General features: G+C 37.6%; 1 pseudogene; it reads left to right on the plus strand.

Annotated features, from left to right (window-relative positions):
• The first annotated feature begins 2,075 nt into the window (after window positions 1-2,075).
• Window positions 2,076-27,226, plus strand: part of LOC130469685 (plasma membrane ATPase-like) — a 50,165-nt pseudogene continuing 25,014 nt past the window's right edge.

Below are 27,226 nucleotides of genomic sequence, written 5' to 3' on the forward strand. Positions count from 1 at the left end.
CCCATTCTATCTCTCCTCCCCCGACATTATTTCTCTCTCATGCTCTTCAATTTTCTTTGAATTCCAACAAATTAGGTGTAAATTATCAATGTTCATCGGCAATTAACGGTTGATATCAATTTTCAGCTTCAATTTTGGAGGTCTTCAAGGTTTTGCTGCAAAAGTCGAAGGTAATTTGAAGAATTTGCTTCTAATTTACGCGGCACACAATTATTCACTCAAATCAGAAATTGAAGCTCAAAATCAGGTATTACTATAGTTTGTTACTGGAATTTGATGTTGCTCAACAATTCTGTAAATCACAACCTATAATTCTGGATTTAGTGATTTTTTAGTTAATTTTCTGGAGGTTTTATTGCTTTCGAACGTCTGTGCTTTTTAGAATGATTATTACTTGTTGTTCTTGGTGAATTTGTAGCTCGGATATGTGCAATTGATATCAGATTAATAATTAGAAGAAATTAGTAATATGTGGCCTTCAAGAAGATAATTTGATGTCAGATGTTAGTAAGGGAAAGCCATGTATGTTAGTAATAATGCCATTTAATTTAGAGCTACAACTCATATTTCATTGCTCTCATCATGTAAGTTGGATAGTTCCATAACCTTGGTGCTTATTTGTTGTTTGTAAAGTTTTTTTTCCTCCAATTTTAAAAAGTAGATAGATATTTAATAAAAGTAAATCAATTAGACTTGTGTTCAGTTTAGAGGGACTGCCTGCTGTGTAGAGCTTCAGTTCTGGATGTTAGATGTTGCAATCTGTACAAGAAAATGCAATTGAGCTTCTGGTCCTTAAAGTAAACTAATATCTCTTAAAAGTAAACTATTATCTCTTAAAAGTAAACTATTATCTCTTAAAAGTAAACTAATATCTTTGAAATATGAAGACACTACAGTCTAGGGCCCTGGACAGATCCAACTTATTGATGTAACCTTCTCCGAAATGTTAGGGTAGTTAACCAGTGGTAATAATACACTTGTTGTTAAAGAAATTAGTCCTGGCAACTAGCTAGCAAAACCTGTATAGAGGAAAGCGATAAAGAATAGCAAATACACCTCACAAATAGTCTGCTAATCGTCGCTCAAACATCCTGCAATTTGAACTTTTCCTTTATGTAAGGTTGTGTGCTTATCAACTGCAGGTCTGCAACTCTATGGTCATAGGAACTAGAAAGAAATACGGGGAGTTGATATCATCTATGATTTAAATTGACTTTTAAATTAGTTCCATTTACTTTTCTGAGTTATTTATCTACTTTTGCAAATGTGATGCAACTTGAGATTTTGTTTATGAGATATACTTTTAAATTAGTTCCATTTACTTATCTGAGTTATTTATCTACTTTTGAAAATGTGATGCAACTTGAGATTTTGTTTATGAGATTTACTTTTAAATTAGTTTCATTTACTTTTCTTAGTTATTTATTTACTTTTGAAAATGTGATGCAATTTGAGGTTTTGTTGCACTTAGTGATTTATCTAACTCAAAAGTAAAGCAAAAACTGAAAAAAGTAAATAAAAAAGATCCAAAAGTAAACAAAATATGGTCAAGTTCTGGTTGGTAGGTACTGTAGGTCAAATGAAGCAAGTTGATCAGGTTGACTTAGTGCTATTGGTTTCTATTTCAGTCAGGTTGCTTGTTGTTTGTTGACGTTAGTTGACTAGGGATGGTGCACAATCTGTTGTTGGTCTGCAGTGGTCGCATAGCTGTTATAGCTTGCTAATTTGTTTTGCATGGGTTTGTGTCATGTTTGGATAGTAGATTATTTTTGGTATGGGTGGTCTGCTTCAGTGTGGACCTGTGATTCCTGCTCGGCAGCTGATATGTTCTGTATAGCCGCTGTCACTACTACAGAAATGGCATTTAATAGCGCTCTTTTAATAGCGCTTTTGCTCTTTTCTCTATTAAAGGTATTAAAAATAACATATTATAGCGCTTATTGAAATAACATTGTCATATGTACAAGATATTATAGCGCTCCTTAAACACCCGTTGTCATAGTATAACTTTGTTATAGGACTTTTAACAAAACGCTATTAAAACTTATACAAAATAAAAAATAAAAAAAAATTAAGAAAAGAAACGCCCAAGTTTTCTTCCCTCGCCTGAGCTTAACAAACACTAAAAAGAACCGCTCAACTTTCTCTTCAGTCTTCACCATGAAAAACATCAAAACCTAAGAACTTTCGATTGACGGCGAAACCAGCGTTCAAAAATCCTTCACACGGCAGCGATATCTTTCCAGCAATGGCAATTTCTTTTGGAATTGGTGCTCTTGGCTGCATCTCTTTTTGCTCGGTGGTTGCTGCTCGGTGGTTGCTACTCGGTGGTTGCTGCTCGGCGGTTTCTTCTCGTGGTTGATGCTCTTGGCTGCGTCTCTTCTACGCTTCTCTTCGTGTTTCTAGTTCTCTTCTACGCTTCTCTACGGTAATTCTCTAGCTTCTCACTTCCTCGATTAATTTCGAGTTATTTTTCCAATTGATTTGCAATTCAATTCGATTTTAGGGTTTAAGATAAAAAATTAATTTGGATTTCTAATTATTATTTAAATATCATAGACCATTTCGAAATTTGTCAATTGATTTGTTTTTGTTGCATTTTGGGATATAATGAAATTGTAGTCGGTTTCCAAATTTTTGTGAGGTTTTAGGAATTATGATGGGCAGTTGTGTTGATTGCAGGGATGTAGTCTTTCTTCGGGACTTGTTTTTCTTTAGACTTCCTTTTCTTTGCATCAATTTTTTCTAGAATGAAATACCAATAATATATGTCAGTAGATGGACTGAAGATGTGAATATCATCCTTTTATTGTCCTTACAATTTGTTTTTTATGTAATGGGTGCATACATAGCTGAATTAGGTGAAAGTTGTATCTTACTATCTTGACGAGTGAATTAGTTCGTTGCAGATCTGCAGTTAGTTTTCTAGCATCCATGTTGCCTCACCAGCTCACATAGGCCAGTATCAAGGGTTAAAAAATTTGGATAGGTATAACAAATAAAAAAAAAACTTATAGAGTTGCTGAAGTTCTTTACTTAATGAGTTGTAGTCCTGGTATTCTATTTTGATATGTAGTGCAATTGTTCTTCTATGGCAGCCTTAAAGCAACCAATTATTGAAGTGTTCGCCATACTAGTAGAAGGTATTTCAAGGTCGGATACTAGAAGTTGATTACATTAGGTCGAGCTAACAATAAGGTAGACACCTTAGTTTTTGGGCTTATTCAGTTGGTTTTTTCGCAGTTTCTATCATAATTCAGCATGAGATTTTAGTAAGATTATACACTACTTATATGCTTTGTTATAATTTGGGGTTTAAGGTTGTTATTGTTCTTGCTACCGTAGGAGGTATCCAAGCTTGAGCCTTCTAGAAAAGTGACGCCAGTGAGACAAACGAAAACATTGATCACTGCAAGCTTTACAAGTCTGGATTTGTTGGATTTGTTTCTATATCTGTAAGTGGCCCTTGATATATATCATTTGCTTGATTTAAGATTTTTAAACTACGGTAGATCCAAGTGCAAGTGTAATATGGATTGTTATTGGGTGCTATTATTGGGTGTTAATGTACTAGTTTCTTTATGTATTCCACTACAGTGATGAGATTTTTTTAGCTAATACGGAATATATAAGAGTTGATTCATAAGAATACTTGTTGTTCTGAACATTGATTGCTACATTAGATCTGATTCATAAGAAGACCTGTTGTTCTGAACATTGATTGCTATAGTATAGTTGGTTATTTGTCACATTCATCTGTATTTTTATACTCAAGTCATTGTAAGGAATATTATATTTTCCCTTTGAGGTAAGGTTTATTGGGATCTTTTACCAGGCAATGTTGAGCAACAAAATTCGAAGCAACAGAATTTGTTCAAAACATAGGATTTAGAAGCTACATGTAGAGCTCCCATCATTTACATGTCGCACGTTAATATTTGGACAAATTTAGTAAATGTTTTGTTGCCTTTTTGTTACTATGGCATGTGTTCTGTAGTTCGGATTGAATGTTGACTTTTTATGCCATGTATCTTCTAGTGGGTAGTGCTAGTTTTAACCCTTCTAATTCATATTGCATTATCTTAATTACCTTTATTTTTGTTGTACTAGAATTTGACTTATAATATTTGCTAAATAGACAGATGCCGAAGTTGTTTGGTGCTAGGAAGAGCCGATGAACATGGGTGCTTACAGTTCCATTGCTCCATGTTTGTCTACTGCTATGAAATATGTAAACAGAGGAAATGAGATGAAATTAAATATGTTGGTTGCCCTCCAACTGCGACTGGTTTCATCTCAGTCCACAGTAAAGAACAAATAGGGCTTGTACAGAAGGCATTGCAGCCAGAACCAATACGATTCCCATGAGCTTTACCTATTTTTTAATACAATCTCCGGTCAGCCAAGATTAGTATGACCAGAGATGGTGTCAATGACGCCTCTACTTTGAAGAAGGCAGATATTGGTATTGCAGATGATGATGCAACTGATGCTGCAAGAAGTGCTTCTGACATTGTTCTTACTGAACCTGCTCTTAGTTTTATCATCGGTGGTGTGCTAACCAGTAGGGCTATTTTCCAGAGGATGAAAACTTACACTGTGGGTTTCTTTTACCGCTTTATTTTCTTTCTCTCTTCTTTCCCATGTGTAACACCTTGACAATTCTCCTTTTTCTAAAACAACGATTTTTTTATAAATATAACTATAGAGAATTATCAAGGTATTATCGCCCGTGTGAAAACGTTTCGGCTTATTCATAATTTTGCAGCGGAAAACATAATAAATAACTTTAATAATTTAAATAAGTCAACTACCCAAAACCAACAAACCGAAGTCGACATAATTAGTTCAAATCAAATTCAAGTCCATTAACACAAGTTCAACAAAACCATATTCAAATGAAATAAAATAACGACTACACAAATCTCTCCAGTTCCGAACCCCAGTGATGCATCATCTTCAAACCTGCAATGGACAATGCTTATGGATCCCTAGAAACTGCTCACCAAAGATTGGGTCATCACAGGATCAATAAGGCATAGCCATGATCAACATGCACAAGCAAAAGCACGTAATCAGCAAAGCTGAGTACTACATACTAAATCAATAATAATCCTAACATGATTCTATTAAACGAACAATCCTAACATGATACTAATAAAACATAAGCAAGGATAACCAAAACATATTGACTTGAAGACTATATTTGACTGAACTAGACCTTTGTATCATTAACATTATTTTAATTGAAATAGTCAATGGACTGAGTTGTCTACTAGAAACTTCTTCACTAAGGAAGACGAGGTACGGGCGCGACTCCGTAAACCCCAATGACCTGCGATATCGAGGGACTTTTGAATAAAATAGAACCGGTGATCAATCCGGCCCAGAGAAAGCCATAGGCGACCCATGACCCCAACTCCTGATTGTCCGTCACTTTAGACGTGCATAGTCTAAAGCTATTGCTACTCAGTTTCACTTTACATGATTTACAAATATATTAAACTCTGTTATGACTCAACAATCACATAAGTCATACAATCAACAATTATTCTCCACTGTTTTTATCTTGGAATTAAGTAAGTGATCACAGAGATGTTAATCAAGACTTATTCCAATTAATCCAACTTTTCCTTTAATACTGATCAACCCCTCTATATGGGTATAAGGTTTCAACTTACTAAACAAGGTCATCGGCCCTCATAAAGTAGTGAAAAGCTAAAAGGGAACAACGAACAATCGATCTGAATCAATATATATAATAATCTAATGTTCCCAACCAACATGTTCGCATCAATGATCTACTAACAAGTTATAATTCTCATAACGAAATATATATGTTCAACACGTCCATCCAACAATATTAAACATGTAATTCCAACATAACCAAGTTCATCAACAAATTTCAACATGGATTCAACAAATAACACACATTCCAAGCACACAGGTATGTACGTACCTTGTGTAAACAAACTGATAGGCCACTTTAACACTTTCAAAAAATCGCCTAAAGAGAATTCTCCGCCTAAAACAATCAACAAATATTCCCAATCAATTTATAATCATTCGCAACCATAATAAAGCATTCCAAATACATCCTAAACATATTTAGAACCTTCCCCAATATCAAAACTTGAGTATTTGATTTCCCAGCACAATAGTTATTGAATTAATGATTGAAATTCGTTGAAAACTCTTCGCAAACATCGTACTTTAAATTTTCAGAAATATAAACTCGTTTAAAGCTTTACCAAAACCAAATTATCATGCCTAGAGTATAAAAATAATAGTTTTAGTGATTCCTAATCATTCTACTATGGTTTAAAACCATTAAAGCCTAAAAATTCATGATTTAAATAATTCAAACTCTTATTTCAATCAAATTATGAATTCTAAAAATTAATAATTCAATTATGCAATAATAAAATCTGAAATTCATAAATAAATCATAAAATCATAAACTTAACTCAAGAAAAACATAAATTGAATTAATAAAACATAATTAAACCATTAAATTAGCTTAGGGTTTTAAAGGAATTAACCAAAAGAGGGAGGGAGCAAGGCTGCCGGCAGGCAAGGCACGGCGGCAGCAGGAAAGGTGGTCGCGGGCTGGGTGGCACGACTAGCGGGGCCGACGGTGGTGGCGTAATTGGTGGTTTAGCTTGCGAAAGAAGAAAGCAAAGAAGAGGAGGAGGAAGCTGGCATGTAGGGCGTCAGCGATGGCTGACGTGTATGTGGTGCAGCAAGGCGGCGCGGCTAGGGGGCACACCCGCAGCGACCAGTGGTGGAGGTGGTTGCGTGCGATGGGTGGTGGTTGTCAAGAAACAGAGGCAAGTAAAAAGAATCATTGGTTAAGGAGAGAGAAACGAAAGAGAAAGAACAAGAACAAGAAAGAAATACGAGGGGAGAGAAGGCGGTTACCGGGCGGCGGAGGGGCGGACGCCGGTGGCGGTGGCTCGACGGCGGCGGTAACAAGCAAGCAAGGAGGAGATTAAGTTTACTGCTTCACGTGAAAGGGAGGAAGAGGTTTAGAGTTTTGTTTCTTTTATTTCTTTTTTCTTGTTTCACGTGATATTGAAACATGGGTAGGGAATTATGGGTTCATTTATTTTGGGCTTTGTCAACTTGGGCTAGAATTAGAATTGAGTTTGTTTGAATCCAAAATCGGTTAGGATTGTTTTTCCAAATTCAATCGAACGTGTTTTCGTAATTTGAATTCTTTTCAAAGTAAAATTCTAAAATTATTTTTGATTTCATAAATTCTTAAAATATTTAAAATGCATTTGAATAAATAAATATACATTAAATATGTATATTTTTACTAAAATTCACCAATATAATTTAAATATCGTTAATTATACGTAAAACTGTATTAATAAACTTTATAAATATACGGGGGATTATACCCTGTTTCCTGAGAATTATTGTCTTACCTGTTTTTTTTGTTATTTTCCTTTTTAATGCAGCAGTCTCCATCACAATCCGTATTGTGGTATGTAAATGTTGCACAATTATTCTAGACTGGATTATTTTTCTTGATTCAACTATGTGCTGATTAACTGACGTTTCTTGTATTTAATTCTCTAGCTTGGCTTTATGCTTATTGCTTTGATCTGGAGGTTCAACTTCTCACCATTTATGGTTCTGATTATTTCCATCTTGAATGATGGTAAGGATCCTATAAGTTGATCGTTTTTTAATTTAAGTTCTTTATTCAAAATGTATAAAAGAACGCCCTAAGATTGACAAAAACCTTCGTTTTTAAGGAACAATCATGACTATCTCAAAGGACAAAGTGAAGCCATCTCCGGTTCCTGACAGCTAGAAGCTCAAGGAGATCTTCGCTACTGGAATTATTCTTGGAAGTTACCAAGCCTTGATGACTGTCATTTTCTTCTGGGCAATGTTTGACACCAACTTCTTCCCTGTACGTAACCATTTATATTTCTTCTTTGAAACAAGATCCATACACTTTTTTTTAATATAATACTCATTGGGTTGTGTTCTTCTCAACCATGCAGGAAAATTTTGGATTACATGCATGAGAGGCAACCGTGAGGAAATGATGGCTGCTCTATATCTCCAAGTGAGTATAGTAAGTCAAGCCCTCATTTTTGTGACCAGGTCTCGTAGCTGGTCCTTTGTTGAGCGTGTCGGTATGCTGTCGATGACAACTTTCTTAATTGCGCAGCTGGTAAGAATTGTGTTATTTATTAGTCTTTCTCTTCCCTGTGTAAAACATAAAATACTGAAACCAGAAATAGTCTAACTTTTTTTCCAAGTTTATTAATTCAAATCCAGTAACAACACCACTTAGACTTGACAAGATCATATAGCTTAAAAATGAATTTACAACAGTGATTGGTTTCAACCTTTGATGGTTCTATGAACAAGACTTCTTTTGCCTTCACTTGTTGGTAGACTAGTAACGTTTTATGAACAAGACTTCTTTTGCCTTCACTTGTTGGTAGACTAGATTCCTTTGCTTGGCCTACTACTATCTTGTGTAACCGGTTACTTTGTCCCACATCTGACATCCCATATGAACCTCTTGGTTTATGAGTCCGTTTTTTCAAGCCTTCCATCTCGGATCCATCTCTACAACTTCAATTTATAATATATCAGCAAGGCATTATTTGCAAATCTTTTCCAACAGCATCATAATCTATTCCTATAATGTGAAGTTCAATTTTTTTCATGTATGGCACTTATTGTTTATGGTAATACTAATTCTTTCGATTTTTTCCCTTCTATATATGTATTGTAATACCCCAAAATTTTAAACTCGATTTATTAAAATTAAAAATATTTATTAACTTGATTTCGTTTTAAATAAATTACGAATAATCGAATTTCGTTACTTTAAACGTTTTTACGATTTATTTTAAACGATAAATTTATAAACGAAAATTTATTTATTTTTCGTTAACGATAATTTTTATAAAGAATTATTTTAATTAAACATTTCTATTTTTAGTAAGTTTCAAAAATAGCAACAATTTCTGAATTTTTGGCCAAATAATGCGAAATTACAAAAATGCCCTCAAAGAACCAAAAATCCACTTATTTTCTTCCCTTGCTCTCCACGTATAAACCAGGAAGGAGTTCCTTCCGTCCTTCCCTAAAATCAGTCCAAATACACTCCTTGGACCCCAAGCTATGCATCTTCACCTTCACTCTTCTTAGTTTTAAAATCAGACAACAAATTTCCACTTGTTTCCCAACCAAAACCAATTCACAAAAACTGAAAACCATCCCCCCTTGTTCCTCCATCGTTCGAACCACCACCAACAACAACCACCTCAACCACTGACTACCATCACTACTACCACCGTCCAACAACCACCAGAACCACCCTGATCAAGCACGACCGCCGCCACACCCACCGCAAGCACCACCCTCACCTCCCTTGCTCTTCGAATCCCCCTGCTCCCTCCCCTGTTTCTTCTTCTCTTTCCTTGCTTGCACCACCACCAACGCCACGCAGCACCACACAGCAACCAACTTACCCCCTTCATCACCTTGCAAATCAACCATCGCCCCGGAATAGCCCGGCGAGCCGCCCTACCACCGCCCAAAACAGCCCAGAAATACCCCCGAATTTCCCCTGTTTTCGCCACTTCGTGCCCCACTTTCTCGCTTCCTCTCCGTTCTGCCGCCACCAAACCACCGTCATCACTGTCGCCCTTCGGCGTCGAGTCCCCAGCCAACCTCCCTTTCTCCCTCCTCTTCCCTTCTCCTCGTCTGTCTCCTCTCCCTCCTCCCCTGTCGTGCCTTATCCCAAAAACCAAAACCAGAAATCCAATTTTTAAAACTTTGGCTTTTATTTTCCCTCAAACCCAAAATTAAGGTTGGGCCAATTGAATTGGGCCTTTGGTAAGTTAAGATCTGAATTTGCATTTTCAGATTTTCTCATTATAAACTTGTATGCCTTAATAAATTTGATAATTTAGTTAATTTCTAATAAAATTATTTATTATTTTTAAGGATTTATTATCAATTTTTATGAAAATAAGATTCTAGTTTTATCTATCAAAATGGAATTTAAATAATATTTTTATTAAAATCGATTCATAAAATATACATGTATTTTGATCGCAAATTCGATTAATAATAATATTTCGTTAAATTTTGAAATTATATTTTATTAAAATTCGTTATTTATTAAATTTATTACTTATAAAATTTATGATTTTATAAAATATTGATTTTTATAATTATTTATCGATTTAGTACTAATTCAATTATTTAATATTTTGAAAGAAATTGGACTCGGAGCTCAGGACGAACGAACCAAAGAAAGGCTTAGCAAATCGCGGAATTGAGGTAACGACTATTGCTAGTACCCGCAATTCCCTTATAAATGCGTTTATGAAATTACAATGTTATGATTTATTTATGAATTGAATGTTTTGACATGTTTTATGAATTGCGGGAAATGAAATGTGATTTGATTGAATTATTTATTATAATATGATTGATTGAAATTCTTATCAAACGATCTTTATAAGAAACCATGAATGAAATGATGTTTCTATGATGCCAGGGAAGAAATGATATTTTATTGATCCCGGGATCTAAATGATGTTTTTTGTTGATCACATGACCTAAAGGAATTATGTTATTTCAAATGAAGTAAAAAAAAAGCTAAAATGTAAAATTAAACGAAACATGATAAAGGAAAGTGAAAGACCTAGCCCGTTTGGCAGTATATGTTCACAGGTTACGATTCTCGGTCATGCATGTACCCATGGGGCATCCGCCCATTGAGCCAAGGCTCTCATGTTTTCGGGCCAAGGCCCCATGTTTTATGGACAGCGGTCCATCGTGGAAGACGTTCCACCATGTCATACTTGCCACGGCTAGCATGTGCACCCTAAAGTTATGAATGAATTCAATAAAGGACTTTATAAAATGTTTTACATTATTCTATTCTCCCTGTGTTATTAAATAAAATGAATTGAAATGAATTTACGCTGCTAGAATAGTTCGTTACTGAGTCTTCGGCTCACCGTTTTTGTTTTCTGTTTTAGGTACTGCGGGGAACGATGGAAACGAGTAGTGGCGAGGAATTTCACTTTAATATTATTCACCTAGTTTATGTTTAAAGTTTTAATAGTTTAATTAAAAACTTTTAGTAAGTTATGTACTTTTATTTTGGTATTATAAGGGATTATTATATATTTTCGGAGTAATTAATAGCTTACGATTGATGTTTGCCTTGTAATTTCCAAAGGGGAGTTACGGCAGGTAATGTCCCGACCGAAGTAGGTTAATTCCGCTGCTAATTATGCTTTAATAATTGAATTAGAGGTCGGGGTGTTACAGTTTGGTATCAAGAGCAAAGGTTCTGGACCATAAGTGCTAAACCTTACGGGTTTTCGCACGAATAGAATTCATTAGGCTTTAAGTAAAGAATTTTAAAGAATGAGTTAAAAAGAATGTTCTAAAATCTTGCTAAGTTAAAATGAATATGAGTGTGAGTGTAAGAACGGGATCAAAGGGTTTATTTTATATTATTTCGCTTCAACCTGATAAGATATGTTATGCAGAATGTCGACCATCGATGCTATCAACGATGTTACCAACGGAGCTCGCAACGAGCATCATGTTCACAATGATAACGACATTACTCACAAGGAGTATATCCATGTTAATGGCCATGAGGAAAGGATGGAACGATTGGAAAATGTGAGTGCAATGTTGGCCGAATTAGTCCATGATTCTCGGAAAAAGAAAGATGTTAGTGGGAACGAGAGCGCAACGATGTTCAAGAACTTTTCGTCACTCAACCCACCATCCTATGATGGCAAGCCCGATCCAGTTGAGTTCGAGGATTGGATAAGTCGCATTGATCAGTTGTTGGAAACCCTGCAATGCCCTGAGAGATGGAGAGTTAATTTCGCAGTGTTTTACTTGTCGGGTCAAGCAGGATTATGGTGGAAAGTTAACAAGGAACGAAAGAATGGGCCTGGATTTGGTTGGAACGAACTACAGAAGTTAATGAGAGACAAGTTTTATCCACCATCCTTGAGGAAACAAAAAGAAGATGAATTTCTACACTTGCAACAAGGAACAATGAGCGTGTTGGAATACGCAAATAAGTTTATGGAGTTGTCAAGGTTTGCACCAGACTTGGTGTCGACAGAGCATTCTAGGATGAACCATTTCGAACGAGGTCTGCACCTTAAGTACCAGGATAGGTTGTCCACTCAGAGGTTTACTTCATACCAGGATATGGTTGATGTTGCAGCTAATGTGGAGCGAGTGGTACTACTTCGAGAAGCGAAGAATGTTGGGTATAAAAGGAGAAATGATAACCAAAGCCAAGGAGGAGCAAAGAAGCCTAACCAAAGTTACCAGGGAAATCAAAGGAGGAATGATGGTAATCAAGGAAATAATAGGGGACAAGGATTTCAAGGAAGGAACAATCAGTCACAAGGATGTGCCAAATGTGGGAAAAGGAGTCATGTTGAGAGTGAATGTCGTGTTGGCACAAATGCTTGCTATCGATGTGGAAGCCATGATCATTACGTTAGAGATTGCCCAAATCAAGTGACGTCAACCATAAGGGGACTAGTTCCAACTAACAACGATCGTGGTCGGAACAACAACGCAGGAGGTTCAAGCCGCAACCCACCCCGACCACCGCCAGCTGGAAGAGTTTTTGTGATGAGGCAGGATGAGGCAGATGAGAATGATAATGTTATCACCGGTACCTTCTCTATCCATTCTTTAGCAGCCCATGTTCTTTTTGATTCCGGAGCTTCACATTCCTTTATTTCTCCCTTGTTTGCTAAATGTTTAAATTTGAAACCATGTTGTGACTTTCATGCTATGAGTGTTTCCCTTCCTAGTGGAGAAATTGTGAAATGTAGAACCATGTATAAGGATTGCCCTATTGTAATAGAGAAAGTTGAGTTTCGAGCAGACTTAATAGCTTTTGACCTATCTGAATTTGATGTAATCTTGGGAATGAATTGGTTGACTAAGTATGAAGCTAACCTTAATTGTTCAAGGCAAGGTGTGACCCTTAAAACGCCAGATGGAGATAGAGTTTCATTCCATAAGTTAGTAAGAAAACCAAGGATTCAAATTGTCCATGCTTTGAGAGCACGTAAAATGATCGAGAGTGGTTTATCGGGTTATATGTGTAGTGTTATTGACTTAAATACCTCAGGACCTTCCATTACCGACATACCTGTTGTTTGTGAGTACCCACATGTTTTTCCAGAAGAAATACCTAGTATGCCCCCACCAAGAGAATTAGATTTCAGCATTGAATTAATTCCGGGATCCACCCCTATTTCTAAGGCACCATATAGAATGGCACCGGCTGAGTTACAAGTATTAAAGAAACAATTAGATGAGTTACTTGAAAAAGGATATATTCGACCTAGTGTTTCACCTTGGGGAGCCCCTGTCTTGTTTGTGAAGAAAAAGGACGGAACTATGAGGTTATGCATAGATTATCGAGAGTTAAACAAGATTACCATTAAGAATAAGTATCCTTTACCCCACATTGATGATTTGTTTGACCAACTTCGAGGTGCAAAAGTGTTTTCTAAGATTGATTTGAGGTCAGGTTACCATCAACTTCGAATTAAACCTGAGGATATTCCAAAGACAGGTTTTAGAACTAGATATGGTCACTATGAGTTTGTTGTGATGCCTTTTGGGTTAACCAATGCGCCAGCTGTATTTATGGATTTGATGAACCGTATTTTTAAACCATACCTTGATAGGTTTGTAGTTGTTTTCATTGATGATATTTTGGTATATTCTAAGAGTAATGAGGAACACGAGGAGCATCTGAGAAAAGTGTTAGATATGTTGATCGAAAACTAGTTATATGCAAAATTGTCGAAATGTGAATTCTGGCTTAAGGAAATATCATTTTTAGGTCATATTTGAAGGAAATAATGCCCTTGGTCCAAGTATGCATTCTATGTTAAGTCTAATAAGTGCGGTTCAGTATTAATTAACAAGTTAATAATTCAGTGAGATCAAGTGAGCTGAATGCCTAGCTAGAGGCCGCTTCAGTTCAAGTGGAATTAATGATATTAATCCACAGCTTACTCTTGACTGAACCCGTAGGGTCACACAAATAGTACGTAAACGGATCAAGTATTTAATGGCATTAAATACTCTATCTATGGATATTCGGAATCGACGGATCTTGGTTTCAGTGGGAGCTGAGATCGTCACAAGCAAGAAATGAACACTCCGGAAACGATGATATTGCCGGAAACGGAAACATGGATCGTATCGGAAATATAAATATTATCCAAGTCGTAGATGTTGCCGGAAACGGAAACATGGTACGTATCGGAAAATATTATCGGAAATGGAAATATTGCCGGAATCGGAAATATTGTCAGAAACGTATGTGCGCGGGCATGGCCTACACGCTCTTGGGTCATGCTCGTGTAGAGTTTGTGTTCACATACGAAACCTAAATTGTATAGGATTTGTTTGATGATTAAATTCCTAATCCTAAAAGGATAATATTAATTAATTAGAGTCCTACTAGGATTCTAGTTTAACTAATTAGTATCCTAATAGGATTCCAGTTCCTTTTCCATACCTCTATAAATAAGGGCCTAGGGTCATTATTTGCAGAAACGATTGAAGTATTCAAAGGGTAAGTTTTTGAAATAAAATTAGCCATACACTTGCAAACACTAGCCGAAAATCCTAGCAACCTTAAGGGCGATTCTAGTTGGTCTAACTTGAGGCGGATCCGGACGTACTGTGGACTATCTACGGAGGGACGACATTTGGAGTCCTAAAGACTTGTTCTTGTTCGGTTCGGGCGCAGCTAGGGAAGGCACGCTACAACATGTATGCATCAATTCTATGCTAAATGATTATGTGAATATAATATGCTTTCCTGGCTTTATGGTTTTTCCGCATGATTTATGAATTGTCATATGTATCATAACCTAACAGTGGTATCACGAGCCTCTTATTATTTTCATAATCTAAATTGCATGAACATGGTTAAATATTACAAATTTGCAAGAATTAAAAGGGGTGATTAATTTTCGTAATTGTTAATTAATTGCAAATTGCGTTTATTTAATTATACGTACGCAGTTTTTCGGCAGTTTCTTCGTTACTCATCCAAATCAAGTGATTTTTGTGTCAATTCCGCATGTAAAAGGCATTCTAAAATTTTGAAGCCTAACTATGACTTTTCGGAGGTTTTAGTTTTTCGAATGCAAAATTTCGTAAATTTAAGATGTTAAATTAATATTTGCGATTCTTGTTGATAAATCTTGAATTTTTTATTGACCTACTGTATATGTTTAACAAGTTTGAATGCCTAGCCTTGTTAATTATGCAATCTAATTTGTAATTATGATTAATTTGTTGAAAATTGAAATAATTTAGAATTAATTTGATTTTCATAATTAGTTATAATTTAATTAGAGACCTATGATTAAAAACCACCATAAAAATTGTAAATTTATGTTAAATTTTAAATTTTTTATGACCTGGACTTGAATCCATGTTAATCGGAAATCAATTAAATAATAAATTTTCGATTTTTCGCCCTAAAATTATGAAATTAATATTATTTATTAATTTGTCATTAATTTTGAATATAAATTTTTAATTTTAATGCGATTCGCTCATATAACTTGCACGCACAAAGCAATGGACGCTACGTGTTACCCTTAATGGGTGTTGTATAGTGCGGGCGTGCGACGACGAGCAAGGGAGCTCGTCGCCCATGCGGTACGAATGCAGCGAGCAAGGGCATGGTGCACGAGCACAAGGCAGCAGCTCTGCCTTGTGTCGTAGGCTGTGAGCAATGGGCGTATGGGCAAGGGCGAGAGAAAGGCACGAGCAGTCGCGTGTGGGCAGCAAGCGTGCTGCGCCACAGCACGCACTGCCTCGCGCAAGCATGCGGAGCCTCGCGCGCAGCGAGCGCAAGCTCGCGTGCCACGAGCGCTAAGCACAGCGTCGATGGCTCGCGCGCAGCGAGCGTCAGCTCGCATACTGCTGCCTCGTGCGATGAGCGCAAGCTCGCGTGCGGGAAAGGCAGGTGCGCAGCGAGCGATGGCTCGCATAAATCGAGCGCCGGGGCGCGCAGCGAGCGATGGCTCGCGTACATCGAGCGCTGGCGCGCGCAGCGAGCACCAGCTCGCGTGTTCGATTGATGCCTTGCGATGGTGAGCAGCAGCGATGCGACGCAGCGCCTAGGCTGCGCGCACATGGCCAGCGATGGCTGTGTGCGTGTGGCCCATGGGCGTGCGTTGCGTGGGATTGTTGCGTTGCGATTAGATCGTTTTGAAATTTTAATTTGAAATTTTCAGTTTACGTAATTTTAATTAATTTTAAAATTAATAATTTAAATTATTTTCTTGGATTTTAATTTTGAATATTGTAATTATAATAAATTTTATTTATTCTAATTATTTTACTAAAATTAAAATCATGAATTAATTTAAATACGACTGAAATTAAATTAAATTTATGGATTCAATTATAAATTTATATGAGCTTTAAATTTTAATTAAATTTGTATGTTTCCGGTTAGACTAGAAATACATTTTTATGTTTAAAATTAGTAAAGCATATGAATTTATTGGTTTAAGTGGGAGCCCTTTTAGTCATATACTCTTGATTAGGTCTAGAAATCCTTAAGGTTAAAACAACTTGATTAGAATTAATAAGGACTGAATAATTTGTAGATTATAGGTGCCCTTGATTAATTGCTGCAAATGTTTATGTGATGCATAATGTGTTTTACTAACCAGCTATGTGGGCCATTCATGATAATGAATGGGTGAATGGTATATATTGTATATGTACTGTTTTGCAGGTTATGAAGTGACTAGTATGGCCCAAATAGGATAGAAAATATGGTCTGCGTACCATTAATTTGAATGTAATTGGTCTAAAGTACCAAAGTTGTTTTTCAATTCAAATATGGTCTGCGTACCATCAAATAGTTGTAATTAGTTTTAATTATAGCTTATCCTATTTGAAGAAAATGGTGCCTCCCACGGAGATTTTCAAGACGGACTTTGAAGTTAAAGCTTCAAGATGAAGTCGGGCCATACTAGATCACATTTATCTTATGCATGTTTTAAGTTATTTAATGCTTTTAAATATGTCTTAAAATGCATGAGATCAAAGCTTGATTATGTTGCATGATTAAGGATTTTAGTTCACTTAAAATCTAACCAACATAGTAAGAGCCTTAAGTTCCAAACTTAAAAATTGAGTTAAAAGGTGCCATGCCAAAATATATACTTGCTTGGATATCCTTTACATCAATCTAGTAATAGTTTTCGCTCAGCGAGGTGTTACTTATTGGTCCTAAAGGGGCAAGGTACACAAATAATTGTGAGTACATGTTAGTTTTGGTGAAACTCAACGATATAAGTAAGGAGTCCTTTTATGTCGTGGCAAAATCGATAGGTTTACCTAATAAGTTCTTAGACGTACCTATCAACCAAGAATAGTTTCTAGACTATTAGCAAAAGGCTTTTGCTTACCTAAGATGTTTTAGGATTAAGTCGACAAACTTTGCTTAGTTCTTCAATGATTTTAGGATCTTGGAATCATTTTATTCACACCTGCCGGAACACATAACTTGAATAAAATGCTTAATGAACATTGAATTATGCATGTATGCTAGAATTTAAGTTTATTAAGAGAAACTGTGAAAGGTTATTTATTTGTTTATTCTTTTCAATTGTAGTTTTAAATATGGCAAACAACAATTCATTCAACATTCGATCAATTCTCGAAAAGGAGAAGTTGAGCGGGAAAAACTTCCTTGACTGGCAAAGGAACTTGCAAATAGTTCTTATGCAGGAAGAAAAGGAGTATGTCCTAGAAGAGGCGATGCCCGAAGCCGCAGGCGACGGGGTCACTCAGGCAGCCCTCAATCTTTGGATTGATGCCAACAAGGATGTGAAATGTCTAATGCTCGCCACCATGAGTGCAGATCTGCAGAAAACGTTCATCAACTCAGATGCTTTCACAATCATCAGTGAGTTGAAGAACATGTTCCAAGATCTGGCTCGAGTCGAAAGATTCGAGACTCATAGGCAAATTCTTGAGACCAAGCTTAAGAAAGGAGAGCCCGTAAGTCCACATGTTCTCAAAATGATTGGACTCATTGAGAATATGAGTCGGCTGGATCAGCAATTTTCTCAGGAAATGGCTATAGACACCATCCTCCATTCTCTTCATAGCGGGTATGATCAGTTCAAACTGAACTACAGTATGAATAGTCTGGACAAAACGCTCACTGAGCTTCACGGTATGCTGAAGACCGCTGAAAAGACGCTCAAGAGTGATAAGCAGGATGTGCTTATGGTGCGTGGGGGCAAGTTCAAGAAATCTGGAAAGAAGAGGAATGCTAAGAAAGGTGGCAACAAGGCCAGCCCAACTAAGCAAACTGGCGCCAAATCTGTAAAGAGGAAGGTCAGTCAACCCACTTCTGAATCCGAATGCTTCTACTGCAAAAAGAAGGGGCATTGGAAGAGAGATTGCTTGAAGCTAAAGGAAGATCAGAAGAACGGAACAGTCGTTCCATCTTCAGGTATTTTCGTTATAGACTGTATACTTGCTAATTCAACTTCTTGGGCATTAGATACAGGTTGTGGCTCACACTTATGTTCCAATCCATAGGGACTAAGAAGAAGTAGAAAGTTAAGCAAGGGTGAAGTCGACCTACGAGTGGGAAATGGAGCACGGATTGCTGCATTAGCTGTAGGAACTTATTATTTGTCGTTGCCCTCCGGGCTAGTTTTGGAACTGGAAGAATGTTTCCATGTTCCAAGTCTTACTAAAAACATCATTTCAGTTTCTTGCTTAGATGCTAAGGGATTTTTCTTTTTAATAAAAGACAATAGTTGTTCGTTTTATTTTAAAGAGATGTTTTATGGATCTGCTAGATTAGTCAATGGACTTTATTTATTAGATCACGACAAACAAGTTTATAACATAAATACCAAAAAGGCCAAAAAGGATGATTCAGATCTCACCTATCTGTGGCATTGTCGATTAGGCCATATAAACTTGAAACGCTTAGAAAGACTTCAAAAGGAAGGAATTCTAGAACCATTTGACTTAGAGGATTATGGTAAATGCGAATCATGTTTACTTGGAAAAATGACAAAGCAACCTTTCTCTAAAGTTGGAGAAAGAGCAAATGAACTATTGGGTTTAATCCATACAGATGTATGTGGACCAATGAGTACAAATGCTAGAGGTGGTTTCAGCTACTTTATCACTTTCACTGATGACTTCAGTAGATATGGTTATGTCTACCTAATGAAGCATAAGTCTGAATCCTTTGAAAAATTCAAAGAATTCCAGAGTGAAGTAGAGAATGAATTAGGCAAAAAGATTAAAGCACTGCGGTCTGATAGAGGCGGTGAATATCTGAGCTATGAATTTGATGACCATCTGAAAGAATGTGGAATTCTATCAGAATTGACTCCTCCTGGAACACCACAATGGAACGGTGTGTCGGAACGGAGGAACAGAACCTTGCTAGACATGGTCAGGTCAGTGATGGGTCAGGCCGAACTTCCATTAGAATTTTGGGGACATGCACTTAATACAGCTGCACTCACTATAAATAGAGCTCCGTCTAAAGCTGTTGAAAAGACTCCATATGAGTTATGGTTTGGAAAGCCTCCAAAAGTGTCTTTTCTTAAGATTTGGGGATGTGAAGTATACGTCAAACGATTAATTTCAGACAAACTTCATCCAAAATCTGACAAATGTATCCTTGTGGGCTATCCAAAGGAAACAAAGGGGTATTACTTCTACAATACATCTGAGAACAAGGTGTTTGTTGCTCGAGATGGTGTCTTTTTGGAGAAAGATCACATTTCCAAAATGACAAGTGGGAGAAAAGTAGACCTCGAAGAAATTCGAGTCGAACAACAAACTCTAGAGAATGCTCAAGATGACATTCAGGATGAAACTCAGAGATCTTTAGAAGAATCTGGTGAGAATCATGGTCAATCTAGAAATGTTACCCCGCGTAGATCGCAAAGATATAGATCTCAACCGGAAAGGTACTTAGGTATTTTGACGAACGAGAGCTATGACGTTCTATTACTTGAAAGTGATGAACCTGCGACTTACAAACAAGCTATGACGAGCCCTAGCTCCAAGCAATGGCAAGAAGCCATGCAATCTGAATTAGACTCCATGTCTGAAAACCAAGTATGGGATTTGGTCGATTTGCCAGATGGCTACCAAGCCATTGGAAGCAAATGGGTTTTCAAACTGAAAAAGGACAAGGATGGGAAACTTGAAGTTTTCAAAGCTAGATTGGTTGCAAAAGGTTACAGGCAAGTCCACGGCGTGGATTACGATGAAACCTTTTCACCAGTTGCAATGCTAAAATCTATTCGGATAATGTTAGCATTCGCTGCATATTACGATTACGAAATATGGCAAATGGGTGTCAAAACTGCTTTCTTAAACGGCGTTTTAACAGAAACTGTGTTTATGACACAGCCTGAAGGTTTTGAGGATCCAAAGAATGCTAAAAAGGTATGCAAGCTAAAGAAATCAATCTACGGATTGAAGCAGGCATCCAGGAGCTGGAATATACGTTTTGATGAAGCAGTCAGTGACTTTGGTTTCATCAAGAACGCAGATGAATCTTGTGTATACAAGAAGGTCAGTGGGAGCAAAATTGCTTTCCTAGTATTATATGACGATGACATATTACTTATTGGAAATGACATTCCTACGTTGAACTCTGTCAAGATTTGGCTTGGGAAATGTTTTTCGATGAAGGATCTAGGAGAAGCACAGTACATATTGGGCATCAAGATTTACAGAGATAGATCTAAAAGGATGATTGGACTTAGTCAAAGCACTTATATCAATAAGGTGCTTGATAGGTTCAAGATGGCAGACTCCAAACGAGGCTACCTACCCATGTCTCATGGAATAACTCTAAGCAAGACTCAGTGCCCAAAAACACTTGATGAGCGTAGACGAATGAATGGGATACCATATGCATCATTGATTGGTTCAATAATGTATGCTATGATATGTACACGCCCGGATGTTGCGTACGCACTCAGTGCTACGAGCAGATACCAGTCAGACCCAGGAGAGGCGCATTGGACTGCTGCCAAGAATATTCTGAAGTACCTGAAAAGGCACAAAGATGACTTCCTGGTCTATGGTGGAGATGATGAATTAATTGTTAAAGGCTATACGGACGCAAGTTTCCAAACCGACAAAGATGATTTCAGATCACAGTCTGGGTTTGTCTTCTGCCTCAACGGAGGTGCAGTAAGCTGGAAAAGTGCTAAGCAAAGCACCATTGCGGATTCTACAACTGAAGCGGAGTACATTGCTGCACATGAAGCAGCAAAGGAAGCTATATGGCTAAGGAAGTTTATAGGTGAACTTGGTGTAGTCCCCTCCATTAAAGGACCAATAGCCCTGTATTGTGATAATAACAGAGCTATTGCACAGGCAAAGGAGCCTAGACACCACCAGAGAGTCAAGCATGTACTTCGTAGATTTCACCTTCTACGAGAGTTCGTTGAAAGAAAAGAAGTCGAGATAAGCAAGATTGGAACTGATGACAACATATCAGATCCATTGACTAAACCTCTGCCGCAGGCGAAGCACAACTCGCACACTGCAGCTATGGGAATCAAGCATATTGGAGAATGGCTTTGATATCCTTGTTTAATGTTTTAAAGTTTTAGAGTTTAAATCTTTGTAAAACATTATTGGTTAATCATTCACAATAATTGAAAAGAATTCATTTTTCCATTTAATTTGTGGTTTATTAAATGATGAGTCCCTTCAATTTGACGATATATTCAAGATAGACTGTCAGGACCAGTCCTGTAACTAAGAAATGTCTATCAAGTGAACTTGAATGTCAAAGGTTGAAAATGGTCCCTAGTCGGAGTTTTCTATAAAATTGGACGCATAGAAAACGTTAGACGATTAGAATGCAAGATGACTAGTAGTTCTGTTTCTTGAACTATGTGGACATGGCAATGTCATAATCATTTGCATAGATACTTACTTTGGGAAGACTAGTATCGGATAAGACCTATGAAACTTTACTGTAAGAGATGAGAATCTGTCATAAGTAAATTTCATTAATTTTATTAGACACTAAATCCTCAATACCTGAGTGATTTGAGATTACTTGTTTGAGAACTGGTTGCTTTGACGTTGACCAACCGTCGCACCGTAAAAGGAGGCTATAAAGGCAACGCTCAGGTAATCACCTATCAAACAAAGTCTAATCTCAAGATCGCAAGATTGGGATTGTCCTCCCATAAATCGGGATGAGATGCTTAAAAGTTGTACAAGGCCACTCGGAGAGCTAGAAACTGTGAAATACATGGCCGTGCTCGGATGAATCATAGGCTATGATTATCTGTTTATTTGATCAGTTGAACTCTGAAACCGAGGAACACCTCTGGACATAATAAGGATGACAACTCTTACCTTATGTTCAAGAGCAAGCATCGAGCGACAAAGGAATTAGGAAATGCACACTTGTCCCTAAGGACAAGTGGGAGACTGAAGGAAATAATGCCCTTGGTCCAAGTATGCCTTCTATGTTAAGTCTAATAAATGCGGTTCAGTATTAATTAACAAGTTAATAATTCAGTGAGATCAAGTGAGCTGAATGCCTAGCTAGAGGCCGCTTCAGTTCAAGTGGAATTAATGATATTAATCCACAGCTTACTCTTGACTGAACCCGTAGGGTCACACAAATAGTACGTAAACGGATCAAGTATTTAATGGCATTAAATACTCCATCTATGAATATTCGGAATCGACGGATCTTGGTTTCAGTGGGAGCTGAGATCGTCACAGGCAAGAAATGAATACTCCGGAAACGATGATATTACCGGAAACGGAAATATGGATCGTATCGAAAATATAAATATTATCCAAGTCGTAGATGTTGCCGGAAACGGAAACATGGTACGTATCGGAAAATATTATCGGAAATGGAAATATTGCCGGAATCGGAAATATTGCCGGAAACGGAAATATTGTCAGAATCGGAAATATTATCGGAATCGGAAAATAATTCCGGAAACGGAAATATTAAATATTTGTTCGAAACGGAAATTAATTCCGGAATCGGAAATATTAAATATTGTTCGTATCGGAAATGAATTCCGGAATCGGAAATTTAATCGGAAGCGTATCGTACGAATAAGCATCGGACGAGGCCTGCCGGACGAGGGCCCAGCACGAAGCCAGGCCATCGCCCAGCAAGCCAAGCGCGCCACACGAACAGCCAAGGCCACGCCAGGCCCAGCGCAAGGCCAGGCCCAGCAGGCCGTGGCAGCGCGCACAGCGCGCGCAGGAGCTACGTGGGCTTGTAGCTCGCGTAGGCCTCGCTGCGTGGGCTGCTGCTCGCACGCACGCGCATGGGCGGCCCATCGTGGCTGCCGTGTGTGTGTGCGTAAGTGTTTGTGTTCATGCACGATTCCTAAAACGTGCAGAGTTCGGTTAATGATTAAATTCCTAATTCTATTTGATAAATTAATTAATTAGAGTTCTTGTAGGATTCTATGTTTAATTAATTTGTATCTGAATAGGATTCCAATTCCCTTTCCATACCCCTATAAATATGTGGCCTGGGTTCACAATTTATAACGAGTTTAAAAAGTATTCAAAGTGAGTTTTTGAGAGAAAAATTCAATCACACATCTTGCTCAAAAGTGCCGAAAATTCTAGTACCTTAAGGGCGATTCTAGTTGGTCAATCTTAAGGCGGATCCGGACGTGCTGTGGACTATCTACGGAGGGACGACACTTGGAGTCCTAAAGACTTGTTCTTGCTCGGTTCGGGCGCAGCTAGGGAGGGCACGCAACAAAGAGTATGCATCTAAATTATGCTATATGATTATGTGTAAATAATATGTAATCCTGGGTTAATGGTTGTTTCCGCATGATTTATGTAATATCATATGTATCATAACCTAACAGTGGTATCACGAGCCCCTTATTATTTTCATAATCTAATTTGCATAAACATGGTTAAATATTACAAATTTGCAAGAATTAAAAGGGGTGATTAATTTTCGTAATTGTTAATTAATTGCAAATTGCGTTTATTTAATTATACGTACGCAGTTTTTCGGCAGTTTCTTCGTTACTCATCCAAATCGAGTGATTTTTGTGTCAATTCCGCATGTAAAAGGCATTCTACAATTTTGACTTTTCGAAGCCTAACTATGACTTTTCGAAAGTTTTAGTTTTTCGAATGCAAAATTTCGTAAATTTAAGATGTTAAATTAAATATTTGCGATTCTTGTTGATAAATCTTGAATTTTTGATTGACCTACTGTATATGTTTAACAAGTTTGAATGCCTAGCCTTGTTAATTATGCAATCTAATTTGTAATTATGATTAATTTGTTGAAAATTAGAATAATTTAGAATTAATTTGATTTTCATAATTAATTATAATTTAATTAGAAACCTATGATTAAAAACCACCATAAAAATTGTAAATTTATGATAAATTTTAAATTTTTATGACCTAGACTTGAATCCATGACAATCGGAAATCAATTGGATAATAAATTTTCGATTTTTCGCCCTAAAATTATGAAATTAATATTATTTATTAATTTGTCATTAATTTTAAATATAAATTTTAAATTTTTATGCGATTCGTTCATAAAACTTGCACGCACAAAGCAATGGACGCTTCGTGTTACCCTAAAGGGTGTTGTATAGTGCGGGCATGCGACGACGAGCAAGGGAGCTCGTCGCCCGTGCGGCACGAATGCAATGAGCAAGGGCGTAGTGCACGAGCACAAGGCAGCAGCCCTGCCTTGTGTCGTGGGCCACGAGCTATGAACAAAGTGGCATGGGCGAAAGGCAAGCCAAGGCAGTCGCGTGTGGGCAGCAAGCGAGCTGCGCCACAACGCGCACTGCCTCGCGCGCAGCGAGCGCAAGCTCGCGTGCCACGAGCGCTGCGCCTAGCGTTGCTCGCGCGCACAGCGAGCGATGTCGCGCGCCCAGCGAGCGATGTCGCGCGCCCAGCGAGCGATGTCGCGCGCCCAGCGAGCGATGTCGCGCGCCCAGCGAGCGATGTCGCGCGCCCAGCGAGCGATGTCGCGCGCCCAGCGAGCGATGTCGCGCGCCCAGCGAGCGATGTCGCGCGCCCAGCGAGCGATGTCGCGCGCCCAGCGAGCGATGTCGCGCGCCCAGCGAGCGATGTCGCGCGCCCAGCGAGCGATGTCGCGCGCCCAGCGAGCGATGTCGCGCGCCCAGCGAGCGATGTCGCGCGCCCAGCGAGCGATGTCGCGCGCCCAGCGAGCGATGTCGCGCGCCCAGCGAGCGATGTCGCGCGCCCAGTGAGCGATGTCGCGCGCCCAGCGAGCGATGGCTCGCGCGCACAGCGAGCGCTGGCGAGCGCGCACTGCGAGCGATGGCTCGCGTGCGACGAGCGCTGGCGCGCGCGCAGCGAGCACCACAGCGTGCGATGGCTTGCGATGGGAGATGCAGCAGCTATGCGACGAGCGCATGGGCTGCGCGCATATGGCCAGCAATGGCTGTATGCGTGCGGCCCATGGGCGTGCAATGCGTAGGGTGTTTGCGTTACGATTAGATCGTTTTGAATGTTTAATTTGAAAATTTCAGTTCGCGTAATTTTAATTAATTTTAAAATTAATAATTTAAATTATTTTCTTGGATTTTAATTTTTAATATTGTAATTATAATAAATTTTATTTATTCTAATTATTTTACTAAAATTAAAATCATGAATTAATTTAAATAACGACTGAAATTAAATTAAACTTTTTGGATTCAATTATAAATTTATATGAGCTTTAAATTTTAATTAAATTTGTATGTTTCCGGTTAGAAATACATTTTTATGTTTAAAATTAGTAAAGCATATGAATTTATTGGTTTAAGTGGGAGCGCTTTTTAGTCATAAACTCTTGATTAGGTCTACAAATCCTTAAGGTTAAAACAACTTGATTAGAATTAATAAGGACTGAATAATTGGTAGATTATTGGTGCCCTTGATTAATTGCTGCAAATGTTTACGTGATGCATAATGTGTTTTACTAACCAGCTATGTGGGCCATTCATGATAATGAATGGGTGAATGGTATATATATTGTATATGTACTGTTTTGCAGGTTATGAAGTGACTAGTATGGCCCAAATAGGATAGAAAATATGGTCTGCGTACCATTAATTTGAATGTAATTGGTCTAAAGTACCAAAGTTATTTTTCAATTCAAATATGGCCTGCGAACCATCAAATAGTTGTAATTAGTTATAGCTTATCCTATTTGAAGAAAATGGTGCCTCCCACGGAGATTTTCAAGACGGACTTTGAAGTCAAAGCTTCAAGATGAAGTCGGGCCATACTAGATCACATTTAATCTTATGCAAGTTTTAAGTTATTTATTGCTTTTAAATATGTCTTAAAATGCATGAGATCAAAAGCTTGATTATGTTGCATGATTAAGGATTTTAGTTCACTTAAAATCTAACCAACATAGTAAGAGCCTTAAGTTCCAAACTTAAAAATTGAGTTAAAAGGTGCCATGCCAAAATATACACTTGCTTGGATATCCTTTACATCAATCTAGTAATAGTTTTCGCTCAGCGAGGTGTTACTTATTGGTCCTAAAGGGGCAAGGTACACAAACAATTGTGAGTACATGTTAGTTTTGGTGAAACTCAACGATATAAGTAAGGAGTCCTTTTATGTCGTGGCAAAATCGATAGGTTTACCTAATAAGTTCTTAGACGTACCTATCAACCAAGAATAGTTTCTAGACTATTAGCAAAAGGCTTTTGCTTACCTAAGATGTTCTAGGATTAAGTCGACAAACTGTGCTTAGTTCTTCAATGATTTTAGGATCTTGGAATCATTTTATTCACACCTGCCGGAACAATAAATTTGAATAAAATGCTAATAACTTGTTGAAATTGCATGATTGCTTTGATTTTCAAGTTATTATTCATGATAAATGTTTAGACTTTGCATGCTTCAATGTATGTTTTAATTATTGTTTATAATTAAATATCTTGCACTGCAATAAATCCTTTTAGAAAGGTAACAGTAAATTTCCTCGATTGGTAGTGAATCCAAGAACGATTCACGGAAATGAGAGAAAGTGAGCAATTTAAAATGTACGTTTCTTTTAGCGACTTTTATGGTTGTTTTCGAATATCAAAATCGAATGGCAAACCAA

The sequence above is a fragment of the Spinacia oleracea genome, chromosome 3 (assembly GCF_020520425.1).
Source record: "Spinacia oleracea cultivar Varoflay chromosome 3, BTI_SOV_V1, whole genome shotgun sequence".
In the NCBI taxonomy this organism is placed as follows: Eukaryota; Viridiplantae; Streptophyta; class Magnoliopsida; order Caryophyllales; family Amaranthaceae; genus Spinacia; species Spinacia oleracea.